This window comes from Mycetomoellerius zeteki, unplaced genomic scaffold (genome assembly GCF_001594055.1).
Source record: "Mycetomoellerius zeteki isolate Tzet28-1 unplaced genomic scaffold, Tzet1.0 scaffold35, whole genome shotgun sequence".
Taxonomy (NCBI): domain Eukaryota; kingdom Metazoa; phylum Arthropoda; class Insecta; order Hymenoptera; family Formicidae; genus Mycetomoellerius; species Mycetomoellerius zeteki.
Genome location: NW_017257338.1, coordinates 1296303 through 1312081, shown reverse-complemented (window position 1 = coordinate 1312081; position 15779 = coordinate 1296303). Strand labels below are relative to the sequence as shown.

General features: G+C 37.5%; 1 protein-coding gene across 2 annotated transcripts in view; it reads left to right on the top strand.

The window, feature by feature from the left end:
• Nucleotides 1-15779, top strand: part of LOC108725551 (serine proteinase stubble) — a 38357-nt gene that overhangs the window by 13566 nt on the left and 9012 nt on the right. Inside the window, exon 1 of one of the 2 annotated variants that reach the window (XM_018452635.1) lies at nt 11030-11294. The exons of the other annotated variant lie outside the window; for it this stretch is intronic. The gene's annotated coding sequence lies outside the window, so the exon portion shown is untranslated. Of the gene's footprint in view, nt 1-11029; nt 11295-15779 lie in introns of those variants that run through there. 2 annotated transcript variants of the gene reach the window in all.

Here is a 15779-nt window from a genome sequence, read left to right as displayed (position 1 = left end):
ATACTAAGGCCGATATTCATAATCGATTCTTATATTCAAGATCGTCTTAAGTTCTATCTTGAGGTGTCACGAACCAATTAGAGGACCCTATTAGTGTCTTAAGACATTATCTTACCAATAAGACCTCTTGAAATAAGAACCAATTATGAATATCTAAATGAAGATCTCTATTCTTTTTTTTTATACATAACTGTATAAATACTTTTTAAAAATGTTAAAGTATACGTAAGAATCATCTTAATAATTTTTGTATACTTTTAAAAGTGACGAAAATTAACACGAACGACCTATTGTGTATAATAAACGACCGGAAAATTATCGTGTGTGCCAAAAGTTAACAGCACGTTGGATCGTTTGAAAATATGTAATTAAAATTCAGGTATTTTTCGTGCGCAATAAATTTCGGACGCATAATTTCTGCAAAATATACAAAATGTATTATATAAACAGCCAAAATAAATCGTGACTTTTCGTTCTTTAAATTATTTCAATGTAATTCTTCAAAAGTGTACGCTATTTATATATATCCATGCTCTTAATTAAAAAACGATCAAGTAAATTATATTGGATTACAAAATCAGCAAAAAACAGAAAGTTAAGTTTGAAGAGCAAACATCGTAAAATATCGCGATGAAACGATAATTCCCGTCACTTATCGTGTCGATTTCCATTTTAAAACGAGTAAATCGCGCGAAATACCTATCTTAATAAACGGCCGTCGCTTCGATACGGTCGCGAGACATTAATCGTGGGAGTTAATTAACCGCGCGTTCCTATAATCGCCAAGTGTCCACGGAGAATTATCGAGTTTCCTCCCAACACTTGTCGTAACTTGTCGCGATCGTGTGTCGAGAGGTAAGGTAATGTTACGGATACATGGAGCGGCTCGCGTCGCTGCGTGCTCGCTTGAGTGTCGCCGCGCGAATGATAGCAAGGTGACCGCGTGACGTAGGCACGCCGCAAAACACGGGAGCGGGTGTTTTGCCAGCTAATCCGTTACCGCTACGATCTCGTAACGTTCCATGAGACAAATATAAATTAGATCTGTTCACGTGGTTTGTACTTTTTGTGGTATCTCGCTCTCTCTTTCTCTCCCTCTCCCCAACGCCTAATATACACTCAAAAAAGACTGATTGTGAATCGAAAAGTCCTCTCTACCATTTTACAATTTTCGCGATAGTTAATAAGAAATTATTTATTAAAAATCGCTGAATATTGGTTTTCAATAATTTTTTACTCAAATACTATCAACTTTACAGAAAAACAGTGAGAGACAAAAATTATTTTCTTTTCATAAAGTTCTGAAAATTTTTTCAGAATTTTTTAATACCGTATTTTCTCACGTCCGTAAAAATAGTTGCCAATAAAAAATGCAGTATTAAAAAGTTGATAATAAATTCTGAAAAAATTCTTAGAGTTCTATGAGAAGAAAATAAACAATTTTTGCCTCTTGCAGTTTTTCTGTAAAGTTGACAGTATTTGAGAAAAAAATTATTGAATACTAATATTCAGCAATTTTTAGTAATTAATATCTTGTTAACTATTGCGAAAATTGCAAAATGGTATAGGACTTTTCGACTCAGTTTAGTCCGCTCTATCTGCCTACAAGCGTTGTCGGTTGAATTTCCGAACACCCTGTATATTTATTTCCTTTTAAGTGGAAAAAATTTTTTCGAGACTTCAAGCAACAGATTTATTTTCTCTCGCGCCGGATATTTTTTTGCGTTTGAAAGTAGTATAAACGAACTGTGATTATAACTGTGATTGAGTTTCAAACTCGTAGACTGTTTAAACAGTCTAATAAATAAAGATTAAGCAATTCTTATACTCTCTAAATTCTTTGAAGTGAAATCTCGCTCTAAAGAAACTAGAGTCAGTCTTGAAAAATAGTTACTCAATTTTCAATCTTCAATTCATTTCTACCATGTATATGTAAATTAACTTTAATCTCGGTTTTAATCCTTAGAACTAGAAAAAAATAAAAAGTTAGTTATAAATATATATGTATTTACGGTTATGTAATAATAAACACATCTGTAAATGCAAAGAGGATAGTAGTGATTAATGCGTACTTACACAATCGCTTAAATTATATCTCATTAACTTTTTTCTTATTACTAAATATAAATAGTATCTAATGGTAAAAATATGAGATGAATAAGCAATGAGAAATATAGAAAATTTCCAGATTACATATCTATTTCGCGCATTACGAAAGTTTAAAAAAATTATATATGATTGATGTAATTATTAATCGATTTATGGTTTTTTTATACCTGTGTCACCAATATAAATTAACTTTTATCTTGATTTAACTTACTTTTAATCTTTTTTCAGTTTTAAGAATTAGAAAAAGTTAAAGAGTAAATTGAAGCAAGATTAAAGTTAATTTATATTGATGGAAACAGACATTAATCTAATATTGGTGCAGTTTTATTCTGCATTTTTGTTTTTATAAAAATATATCTGTTGTAGAACAGTTTATATTCATTTTATGTACAATTTATTACAGTTTTATTATAAAAGTTAAATCAATATTTTTATAAAATTTACAATGTTTTGGTATAAATTTACCTTCACGAAATTTTGTTTAATTATACTGATACAATTTGACAAATCATGTCTATTTATGCGTCACTTTACGATTACGTAAATAATTAAGTAACAAGATTAATTTCTATCAAAGTTAGATGGATAACTTTTCTACTTATTTCAGTGAACACTATCAGATTATCGAAGATAAGCACCTTTTCTATGATTTTTCGCAAGTAATATCGATCGCGCAACACGGTGAAAATTAGAATGTGTTTGAAAACACATGACCTTAATTTTTAACTTACATTGAACTTTCTACGGAATAAATTACAATTATCAGACCAGAATAGCGAAATATATTCTTTATATCGCGCTATAAAGACAGCCGCGCGAAGTGCGGACCCGTGTTATCCGGCTTTTGGGGCCACCAGTATAATTTATAGCCGCCCAAATCCTCGAAGTCTCTTTTCTCGAAGCCTGCCCGATGTGACATAGATCCTTGTTCGTCCGCGAGCAATAACTGCATCTCCCCGTAACGTTGGGCGGCCGGTGCGGTTCTTGAAACGTGAAATACTGACTCGACGGTAAAAGACGCGGACCCGTAATTGCCGACACGGTCGAGCGTTTATATCGCCGTGCATACCGCCGGCTCTTCGTGGACTTTCGTTGAGGATTAGTAAGAGTAAAACGTAATGCTCGGAGACATCGATTAACGGTAACGGTAAACGACTTACCGCGCTCGTATTCCTGGCGCATAGCAGGCACAGTTTCCGAGCCAGCTGCCTGCCAGAGACTTAACAAACCCAACGCGATTTAACTCCGAGCTAATATCGACTTTCGCAGTTGAGCGTGGAAAGCGCCTAATTAATTATTCCGATTAAGTGCCACGATTAATTAAAATCGAACACGGAAGGAATCGTGCCTGTTTACCGAGCGCAAGGCGACGGAGTGACGCAACTCGAATTGCTAGTTGTAATAATAACACGATACACGCTTTTAAGCCTTAAAGCATCTGTCGCAATCACTCCTCACTTTGTCACACGTTGATGTAATCTTCCTATCAAGCTATTAAGTTTGGTATACCGATATTATACGCGCTTTATTTAAGACAGAAAATTCCTGTTATTATATAAACTTTCTATCAAGCTATCAGATTTAATATGTCGATATTGTATATGGTTTGTTTAAGATAGAAGATTCCTGTTATTACGTAAAACAGAAATATATACATTATAACTATTTCGATCAATAGTCATTCAAGTTCATCGATATTAAATGTGTACAGGTTTTAAAATTTCGTGAGTGTGTTTCTGAATAAAAAGACAGAACAAATGTTCCCCCCTATGAATATTAAGTTGCAAACGTTCGTTATCGAAGTAATGAACATAAATAAATTGAAATAATGATCGAGTATCATATCAGATTCTTGCTCAAGCATGTGTGAAAAATAGTGGATACTTTGAGCATCTTTTATAAACAAAAAAATACTATCTAAGTTTTAAATAGAGTCATTATTTACTATTGCTTTTTGTTCATTATTTATCTTTGTGTTCGATATTTTTTGCGATTTAATTATTTACAGAAATATTTATTTTCCTTTTTATATATATATATCCAGGAATAAAATTTGAAAACGGATTTATGACTCATTCTGTATGTATTCTGCTTTATTATTATATTATACAGAGAGTATTATTATATTTATCCACAATTAGGGGAGTATCTCTTTCGGCGCACTAAAAAAATTCGATGCATTTGGATTTGCAAGAATAACTTTAATATATTTTACGTTCCACTCGGTGTAACGTGTATTATAATGGTAGGTGTATATATATATATATATATATACTAGTGAGCGCCCATTCCATAATTAAAGTTTCTCGCCAACTGTAATTCGATGGAGATGTGGATAAGGCGCAACGTGACACGTCCGCGTCGCACATCGCGGTATTAACAGTATATTAACCCTTTGCCCTCCGAGAGTGTCATCTGGGTTGGGTTTAAAGATTTAAACGTTCAACATGAAATGTCAACTAGGTTGGCAGTAATATATATAAATTGCAGATTATCGCAAGTAATTATGAATGACGAAATATAATTTAATTATTCACATTGGTATACTAATTAATGTATATTTTAATTAAAAAAAATAAACTTTAAACACAAGTATATTAGCGGATAAAGGTTTGATATTAATTACACGGAGAGAATTTTGTTTTAAAATTTACCCCGAAAATATGGTAGTTGTGGTACAATACAATATTTAAAAAATGTTTACCATGCATTTCAGTAAAATTAATTAAACTTGTTTTATATCTTATTGTAGTTTTATTAATCCTTTGAAGCATACATTTTTCCGAAAAAAAAGGGTTTTTTTGATCTTTATTTATTTATAAAACTGTTACAATAAATAATAAGGACTACTAAACTATTTTTTTAATAGTTTTCTACTTCTAAGACACCAGGAAAATACAAAAAACCAGACCTAAATGCGTCAATTAGAAAATAAACGACCAAAAACTGAAGAAGTTTAGGTAGTAACCACCATGTTTTAAAGGGTTAATGAATGAGAGAGATTTACATTAAAATTCTTGGAAATACAACGTTGTCCCGTGACTATCATATTTTCAGGGTAAACTCTAAGAAAAAATTCTCTCCGTGTAGCAAATAATTATTTATAGAAGGTCGTAGAGTTATAAATGCAATTTATTTACACATTCTGTTTACCAATTCAATAGAAAAACGTTGAGTCAGATTCACTTAAAAATCACAAAGTTTATATTTAATAATGTCGTAATATACGATATACACACAATATATAATACTTTAAGTGCAAAGAGCACGGTGAGTTGGCGATGGCATTGTTTAGACATGGGTCGAGGTTAAAAAATTAAGTCTTCTATTATATTACAAATAGTACGTCATCCTCGACCCTCGCCTACTCCCGCAGGCCACATAAATTCTCGTACCATCTAAACGTTACGCGCATAATCATCCTACTTTCTTTATGACGGCCGTCAGTCGATTAAATGAATATTAAGCACAATATTACGCAGTTAAATCAAATTCATGTTTCATTTACTCGAGTCTTGACTTGAAGCTGCTTTTTTTTCCTTGTATCTCTCGTACTGTCAGATATATCATGATACGCCAAACGCATTTCCTCGGGTCACGTTGAAAAGAAAATCGATGGATACTTCCGAGAAACAGCATCTCACAAACGTCTCATTACTCGGTAACCACGACGCCAATATTCACCTCGCCGGACCACGTAAAAGATTAATGAAAAAACGATTTCGACCGGTTCCCATTATATGTATATCACTTTGAATCGATTAGACGGCACACCCTTGAAAAATTCGTGCCGCATAAGTAGCGAGGGCAACGAGGCTATCGAATGCGCTGAGAGTGCTCCGCACCCTGCCCACATAATAATAAGAATAAGATTTCATTCACGATAGCGCCCAGCTTTCGCTACCAGGACCGTAATCACACTTGGACACATTGATGCATGGACCGGTCCCCCTTCCATACCCAGCATTAATGACAGGTTTACGTTGACGAGGCCGCCTTTGCCTGCTCATTGAAATTTCGATCGATTATCTTACTCACTCTCCGAAGCTTTCTCTCTCTCTCTCTCTCTCTCTCTCTTTCTCTCTCTCTCGCTAGTCACCACTATTAAAACGACCACATGTACATGAAGAATTTCCGGAAAGAGATTACGGCCAATCAAGAGATTTCGATACGTCGCAATTATTCTATTTAGTTTACTGATCTCTGCTAATAATTACCGCAAAAAATATTCTTATTTCGATCGCGCTGTTGAACATAAATATGTATCGTGCGTCGGAATCGCGTACGTGAATGCGAAATTTTTCCAACGTTTATTCGTAAAGGTATACAGATCTGTATTAATACCATAAGATTAGAATGTTCTCCGCACCCCGAAGAGAATATGATGTTTCCTTTAGCAGTCATCTTCGCGTGATTACTGTAGTTATATGTAATACGTATGATTGAATACATTCGAAAAGGGTTCAGTCACTAATCACGAGCCTCCGTATACGGTACTCCAACCAGGAGCAAGAGGATGGGAAATGAACTAAAAGTATTATACATTGGCCGTGTCATTAGAGCGTTGGGTTCGTGTCAGCCGATAGAAGAGGGATTAATCATCTTATTGCTCCGTCTTACTCGCATCCTTCCTCCAGATCGTTCTCCGATTCTCTCAATCGCGACGTGTGCTTTGGCATTGATGACTGGCATCGAGACTAAGACGTTTCTCTAGGGCATAGCGGCAGTTCGCTATAGTTATTTAGGTCCATCATTGAGCTGCGATCGATTCACTACGGAAATTACTCCACGGTCAATAACGCCATCATTAACCAATATCTTATGCTTTCATAGTTTTCTTGAATCGCTATCGATCAAGAAATAATCTGGAAGTAAACGTTATCGTAAAACCATAAAATCTTACCACAGTCTATTTCTTTTTTCACAAAAAAGAAAGAGAGGCATAAACCAGGTGAATTTTATATAATCATAATATAAAATAATACAAATATATATTATTGTTAAATTTATTATTGTAATTTATATTAGAGAATAATATATATTGCAATATAGAACCAGTACTCGATGGATTTAATTCTGCTTTGTTACCACAAGTGCAATTCCTGAACTACAATTCATTCCCGACGGTTCTTTCTTAGAATAATTTACTAGAGTTTCTTCCGCGTTGATCAAACTAAAGTATAAATTTTACAGAATCGGTCACGCACGTTAAGGTGTTTATTCCTGCCGAGAACCGATTCAGCGTGGGTATAAACGTTTTTTGCTGTCCCGAAAGAAAATGTGAGTACCTGCAGCCACTTGTTCCACTCCTCTTCCTTCTTATTCCGGCTCGTCTGCGCTTAATGCAGATAGGAGTGAGGAAACCGCGTGTAAACTGGCCTTTACCTGAATGGGACACGGCTATTGCTCCGCGCCACGGCGCGCCGTGCGTCCGAGAGAGTTACCGCTAATCTGTACTTACGCTCGACTGGTGTTGCCTCTGTGCTTACACGAGCGGATCAGCCTACAAACGGGTATCGGTCGATCGAAAATTCGAACAATTACAATTGGCTCATTAACCGACCGCTAGCGCGTTTCCCTGCTCGCCGATATCTCGCCACTTTATACGCCTCGTGTAATTTCACGTTCATCGCAATTGTTTAAAAAAAAAAAAAAAAACAATCAGCGAAATTACGATCGAACATTGTACGTTTATACGAATATGGGATAGGGAAAAAAAGGTATTTTTTTGTATCGCGCGTTTATACGAAAGCGCGTTATGAAACGCGTTACAAAAAGGAGCACGAGGGAGGTAAACTTGTTTAACACGTTCACACATGCCACAGCGGGCATCGGTGACCTGAACTTTCCGTTTGTGCCATGCGAGACACCGTTGGTGACCGTCAACAGGACCTAACTAAAATGCGATTCGCGGTCATTTTATGCCCGTAAAATTTAATTCACCGTGCGTGTGACAATATTTAACAATAGAGCACGCTACACAAATTTTACCGCTTAAAACAATTGAGAAATTTTATCTTAAAGGTTCTGTCTTAATAATGCTCGACGATTTATCTTTGAGGTATTAAATTTACCTTTATTAAATTCTCGAATTATGCTGTCGCATTAAGAAGCAAACTAAGCCTTGACCCTCAGACGTGACGTACGCGATGTTGTTTTGATAAGACGACAGTTTCTATCTCGCACTAGTTAAAGGAATTTCTGTTGGTATGCCATCTACTTCATGACGCGGTAATCGACGCGGTAATCGAGGGTACTGAACGTTGCCCGAAGATTAACAGCTACTGAAAGTTTTCACGATTCTCTTTTTTTGCGGAAGTTCAACTCCGATACCGTCCGATTCTCGTTTTCGGTAATGTTACGCAGCGATATGGATCGTTCGTCTCCAAAGTTGCTCCGACTCGCTAAATATATTTCAACATTCATTTCAACGAGCATTGTTAATATTTGATCAGTCATAATTAACGATCTCTTCTACATATTCCAAAAAAAAGAGTGGTAATAGCTACCAAATGTTGAGTGAAATAATTTCAATCAAATGTTTAATTAAAGTAACGAAAAATAATTTCACTTTTCTAAACATTTACTAAGAACTACCAAACAATAATATTGTAACCGAGCGTTCGGTAATAATTATTAAATATTTAGGAAAGCAAAATTATTTTTGGTTATATATTAACGAAACATCTAATTGAAATTATTTCACTCAACATTTGACAAACTATTACTGTTTACTATTAAACTCTTTTCTCAGTGTATTTCTCTTGTATGACAATTTACGAAAATAATTGATCGAGCGTTACGTTCGTAATAATAGCAATTCTTCGGCGCGAGCAGCGAGGTATCAAAGTTTCATCGAGATGATTCTTTAGGCGGATAGATGCTATGTTGCAATTGATAAAATTGCCGTGCAATTTTCGAATCCCATTTTACGGAAGTCTTATTGCTCTCCTTTTCTCTCTCTCTTTCTCTCGGTTTGAATAACGTTACCGGCGTACGTGACCGCGCACGTTCGTCCGAAGCGACAGATTAACGACGAATTGTCGTACAATCTTCATTGACGGTCACGCGTGTAATCGCTCTTACTTGGTTTCTCAATTCCGTCATCCTGCTCACCATTCTCTTCTAGATCGTTGCCTCCGCATTGGCCGTCCGTCGTGTCTCGTGCCGCATTCTCGTTTCTCGCTACAGCTTAGGTTTCTACGGATGAGACGGAGAGAAAACGACATCTCGTATATCCGCGTTTCCGAAATCGGCCTCACATTTTCCTACATTGCGATCCGCTATTCTATGCGCTATTCTTCCGAAACTTGTAGTTAGTTATAGTTCTATAAAATTCTTTGAATTGCTTGAGATTAATTAACATATAAAAAATGCATGGATAAATACTCTCTAAATTCTTTTTGGAGTGGAATTTCACATTGAACCAGAGTAGAGTCTTGAAAAAGAGTAGCTCCATTTTCTTTAAGAATGAGATTCACTTTAAAAGATTTAAAGGGTATATATTAACAAAGAATTGTGATACGATCTTTATTAACAATCACGCTTGTAATCGCTCTTATTTGATTTCTCAATTTCTTCTTCACCAGCCCGTTTTCAATGGAAAATATATATATGAAAACATAATTTTTCCTTATTGTTGCATCCGAGAATTTTTATTTTTTGCAATATGATTGAAATGCAAAAGAAACGCTGGCGTAACGACACATTAATATATCAAAGAAAATAGCCAAGTGAAAAGTCGAACGAGTCACGCGACATGCCGTTCTTAGCCTATGTACATGGCATATCGGGCTGTAACTATCATAATAGCGAAAACAATCCCTTTCCCCTCAGCGGTGGCATAACGGTAGCGAAGCGGAAGCTGAAAGTAACATAGAAGCTCTTACTACCCTTCCTCCTTCCAGAGGATGCCGGACCTTGGCATCACATCTCACGATATCGTCCCGCTATTCGTTTCTCCATTATAGCCTACTATTATCGTCTAAACCTCTTACGTTTTCACGCACGTTCGCGGTCGATTTTCACCACGTAACTTTGAATACCCCGAAGACGGTATCGCCGTGAGAGATATATACACGCTGGAAGAAGGTCGAGTGACGGTGGCGATAATAGTTAGCGGTGGACGAAGACGCGGCGGTCGGCACGGCGGGAAGAAGAGACGGTGAACAGCGAGGAGGGAAAGAAAAACAGGAGTAGAGAGAAAGAACGAGAGGGAGAGACCGGTGATGGCTGCGATGATGACGGTCAGTGGTTGTGTATACCGGTTAAGCCGTTCAGTACAAGCCCGGCGTCCGTCACGGGTAAACCTCAACCGTTCGGTTTCGACCCGCTATTCTATTCCAGCATCACGCGCGTGCGATCGAATTTCCTGTCCCTTTTACACGCTTATATTCGTTAATTTGTCGTCACACCCGCACGCGTCTCATTTTTCCCCAAATTCGAATTTTTTAACAGGCACGTCCGACGTTCTTTTCGGACGTCGCTTGAAGAACCAAAAATGAAATTGTTTACTTATTCACGTATTTAATGAGTGCGCAAAATAATTTTAAGAAATCAGCTGTGAGGCAAAATAATACACGTAAGCGGAATTAAACAGCGAACAATGGTTTCCTGATGAAGCCGACGGCTGTCCACGTCGGAATATTGTAGGGTTCAGTGTTACCGCAGAATTTTTTTACAGTTGGAATCGTGCGTTTCTAATCTAACACGATGCGGTAAAACGATCGATAACTATTCGCAACGCAACGCAACGCAACGCTGATGACCGAGCATCTCGAGGTCCATTAATCGATCCGTCCGGTCCCGACACAAGAATCGAATCTCATTCGAAACGTCGGACCATCGTTTGAATCCGCACAGCTTTATCCTTCACGACGCGAGAAATCTTTCAAGTGCTTGATCGGTTCTGTCAGGATGAAGAGCTGAGCTTTCGGTGAATCAGTCCCGGTTATCGTGCAACGCCGAAGGAATTCGTCCACCCTGATCCACGTCGTGAATCACGGTGAATCACGATGGTGGTTTCCCCGTGCGATTATGCCGTCGGAAACTCATGGTTGTCGCTGTGTGGAGTACGAGATGAGTCACGAGGATACGTTGATTCGAAGTGAGCGCGGATGAAGTGATTACCAGGACTCCGTGGACTTCCAAATCCAGCGGACCAACCCGGTCCGAGAGCGATCCAGGTATCGCTACGATTTAAAAAATTTAATTCGAATTACAACTATAACGGACATACATTTTTAGATTAGATTAAGCAATTCATTTTTTTTTTAACTCATTATTTATGTGCTGCGTACGTTTGTATAATTGTTTTTCATTAAACTAACAAGGTGAAAAAATTAGTCTAATACTAATAATATGGCTGATATTCGTACTTGATTCTTATATTTAAAATCATCTTAAGTCTTAAAATATTATAAACCAATCACAGAGCTACGTTAGCATATTAAAACATTACATAAAACAGTCTTATAACAAGAACTAACTATGAATATCGATTTATGTCTTATAAATGATGATGTTGCTACGTTAATAGCTGCGATCGTTACAATTATAATTAATCTTACGATACCAGTGAGCCTTATTAGTATCACGAATACATTCACAAAGTTACACCTGTCGTTAATAGGCATCGGATTAAATTAGATAACGATTCATTAAATGCGGCATTTACTTACCATAATATTAAACGATTTTCGATTGCGATTTTCAACTTATAGGCTTCTCCAAAGTCGATGGCAAAACTCCCGCATCAGTGTCCATATCAAGTGTGCGAAGTCGTATTACGGGCAACCGCGATCGAGAGGCGTTAAAGCGTAAACGGCTGCTGTGATCTCTATGTGCAGTTACTATGATCTATCTAGTGGTCGTTCAAATGCCGTCACGATGCCGAACGTGACTTCGGATGGGACGGTAGCCGCGATATTCTCGGCTATCTCCAAGACCACCGCATGTTAGGTACGTCGTCCATAGTATCGATGGCGCACGATTTCCAGTTATCCATTACCGTTGTCACACTTCCGGAATACTTGCTCAGCGTCCTCCGTCGTCATTCGACGTTTGAGTTACGATCGTCGCGACGACAGCGAATTTCTCCTTTTAGCACAAATAGAGCTTGTTTACAAATATCTTCTGCATTGCTTACCGAAAGTCTCTTCATCGCCATCGCCAAAGGCCTCAATGACCGTTCAAGTGGACTTACACTTGGTTCACATTAGGTCTGTTTTCTGTAGCTGAAGTATATACTTTTGGAACTTAAACTGAAATAGAGATATAGATTTGGTATTCGGCGAAAATGAGAAAAAAATTCTAGGGCAGTCTAGTTTAGGAATAAAAAACAGATCTTTTAAATACATTCGAACGTATTCCAAGTGAATCCTTAAAAAAAATTGATGATTCTGACTCTCCAATCCAGTCTCGCAAACTCCGTACTGACTTCCAGGTCGATATCGATTCCATAAGATCCTGCTGGTTCTGCTCTTTCGCGTAAAGTCGGATCGAATCGCAGCCGGATCGAATCTGACCGGCATCGTCTTGGCAGGACTTGGACCGGTACCGGCAATATAATCGTGGCTCAGCGGGACCGTTCGTCTCCTCCTCGTATGCTTTTATCAAACTGGCGGCGCTCCCCATTCCACGTTCCTCGCTCGGCTTCCTCCGTGCAACGGGAGGTTGCTTAGACCTTGGATTATGGAAGCGCATCCCGTCGGATCGCGGCCCACCCACGTCCCACGTGGCGCATCGCCGACAGGACATCTCATTCCTCCGCTATCTTGCTATCAATGCCGTACAGCAACGTCGTACCTGCTCGTTTGTGTATACATCATACCTCGTGCGTTGTTTATAGACAAAACATTCGATCGATGATCGTTCGATGCTCGCAACCGATTTGCCAGCCACATTGATCGCGTCTGGTTGCCTCATCACGTGGAGCAAGAGAGACGCGCACGTATGTTTCTCGTCTGTTCCGATTTGCTCCAATTCGCGCACCATCATTGCTCCTCGACACATCGGTACTCCGATGCGTTACGATCACCATTACGACGTGCGCATACAGAATCGATCGACAGCTGCTATGCCAAAGCGCGAATAATCGATGAAGATAATTGTCCCCTAAGGCTAGGTCCACAACCTTGCTTTAAGAGGCCGTAAGCCGTAAGCTTCAAGTTGTAAGTGACGATATATCGGTCACAGAACTCATACTTTTAGGCCGTAAAAATTGGATTTTACTCAATTCGCTTAAATCTAACGGTTAAAGCCTAAAGACTGCGCAAAAACAGTTTAAAGACAGAAATTATTGTCACTTAATCTCTTTCGATTTATGACTTAAGACTTCTTAAAGCAAGGTTGTGGACCTAGCCTAATGAAAAGCCCGTCATCTCGAAACTTGTAAAACCTTTCCCATAGCAACACCGGAATAAGGATCGAATATATTTTTACGGCTCGGAACCGCATACCGCGCTTCTGTTACTTCCCCTAATCATCGTTCATTTCCTGCGAGAACTGTTATGCCCGCTCATTAAACTTGCCACCGCCGCTCGAACGTACCGGGAAAGACGTAAATTAAATTACACGAGGATTAAAGCACCGTGTGGAGAACTCAATTCACGTGGAAGGGCGTACGCGCCGTTGAGAAGCCGGCGAGATATTTTCCTGAATCAGTGCTAGCCGTTCGTTGCCGCGATTTTATTTTGTCGCGTTGATCATTCACCCGCGACGGTTAAAATAAAGTAACAGCGATACGTATATATCGCACCACTGGCACAGAAGGCTGCCACGATATTAAGAGCGAGCAGACTTCGTTTCAAGAGAAAATCATAAAGGATTCTTATAAATTTGCAACAATGGAAAAAATGATTTATGTTTTTTTTTCTACATAAAATTAATATTACACGATTATCTGATATATATTTTAATAAACTATTTCTGTGTTATGTAAGTTGTGCAAAATTTTAATTTAGTAACTGAAAAGATGAAACTGAAAGATTTGAATTATAATTTTTTAATATTTTTCTCAAGTTGCTATAAAATATAAAAATATTTATACACAGATGCAAGTTAGACAAAATAAATGATTTTTATTAGATCTTTGTATGTTGCATTTTTAACATTATATTACAAGAAAATTTCTGCAATTATCGCGCTTTTGATTAACGCAAGTCGATGCTGTTGATGAATTAATTGCAGCGGAGCGATGCGAGGAACGCGCGCAACCGTATTACAAAATCGATCTCTTTAATTCTCCAGTCTTCTTCCAGCGTATGAAGTTTCCTTCAGACATTTGTTTTTAACGCAAGACACGTGGCCGAACGGAACGTGAATAGGTCGCGTGAACTTGTTACGAACGTGAGAATCTTGAGATGCATTTGCTGTCGGATGAGAACGATTAAGCAGAAATGAGAGAAGACGAGTAACTATGATGACCGCTAGTCGTTACGGAATATTTCTTTGGTAGGTGACGTGAGTTGGGAATGCGACTATCGCCACGGAATGCTTTTCTCGAGAAACACATATACGCGAAATAATCCTAATAAACAATGAAGATGTTCTTGCCTTTTACCACGAGATAAGGATTCGTATCGTTTTTACTGTATTTTGACCTCGTTCGTCATATATACCATTACTGCCATTACATTACAGTTTATCGAGTTGCTCTGGTATCCATCGATTATTATTATTTAACAGTAGCTTGCATCTATTGATCAATACACTTGTTGTATTTGTAATTACCCTGATGAAAATTTTTCTCAGAATTTTTCATATAATTTTATAACTTTCTCACATTTTTTATACAAATTGGAACACTTCTCAGAAAATCTACATCTTTTCTCAGAATTTTTCATGTATGTTACTTATAAAATATCGTCAGATTTCTTGAAGTTTTTGTAAGTATAATTCCTGATGAAAATGTTCTGATAAAATCTAAAAAATCAAAAATATTTTTTCAAAATTATGGGATGAGAAATTTCAAAATATTTCAGAATTCACTTGTATGAAAAATTCTGAGAGAAGACGTAAACTTTCCGAATATTTCTGAGTATATCTGAAAAATGTTCCAATTCGTATAAAAATTGTGAGAAAAATTTTCACCAGGGTATGATTGCGTTAGTTGCATTGTGTTCTATCACTACTAATCGCTACAAACCAAGAAACACATAAAAATCAACAAAAGTCAAAATAAATGACTTTATTTTGATTCGTAATGTCAATAAACAGTTAAATTTTGCAATCAAACATTATTTTAACTTTCGTGACGTCAAAACAAAATCGTTTCTTTTGACTTGGTGTATTCCTTGGAATTTGTTCATTACCAATATCAATTTACGATGATTGTAGAGTGCCTTCTGTAACAGTATTAAAAGTGCAGTGTATAAAAAATCCAATTGAGATCACCTGTTTCGCGGTATAAATGCTTGTGTATAAGGAGCATAAAGAGTTACGTTAGACTTATAGGGTATACAGTGTCTCTTTCAAATAGTCATGTACACATCTCACGCGTGATGTGGCACGTGCCTGGGAACTGGGAAGTCAACACAGAAGAGGTCCTGGGGCATTACGAAATTCAGTCACGACCGTGAATGCTAATGGACCCGCACTTGACTGATTCCTTTTTAAATCCGACGTTAGTAAATATACGACTTGAGACCGTGTATAAAAATCGAGCGGTC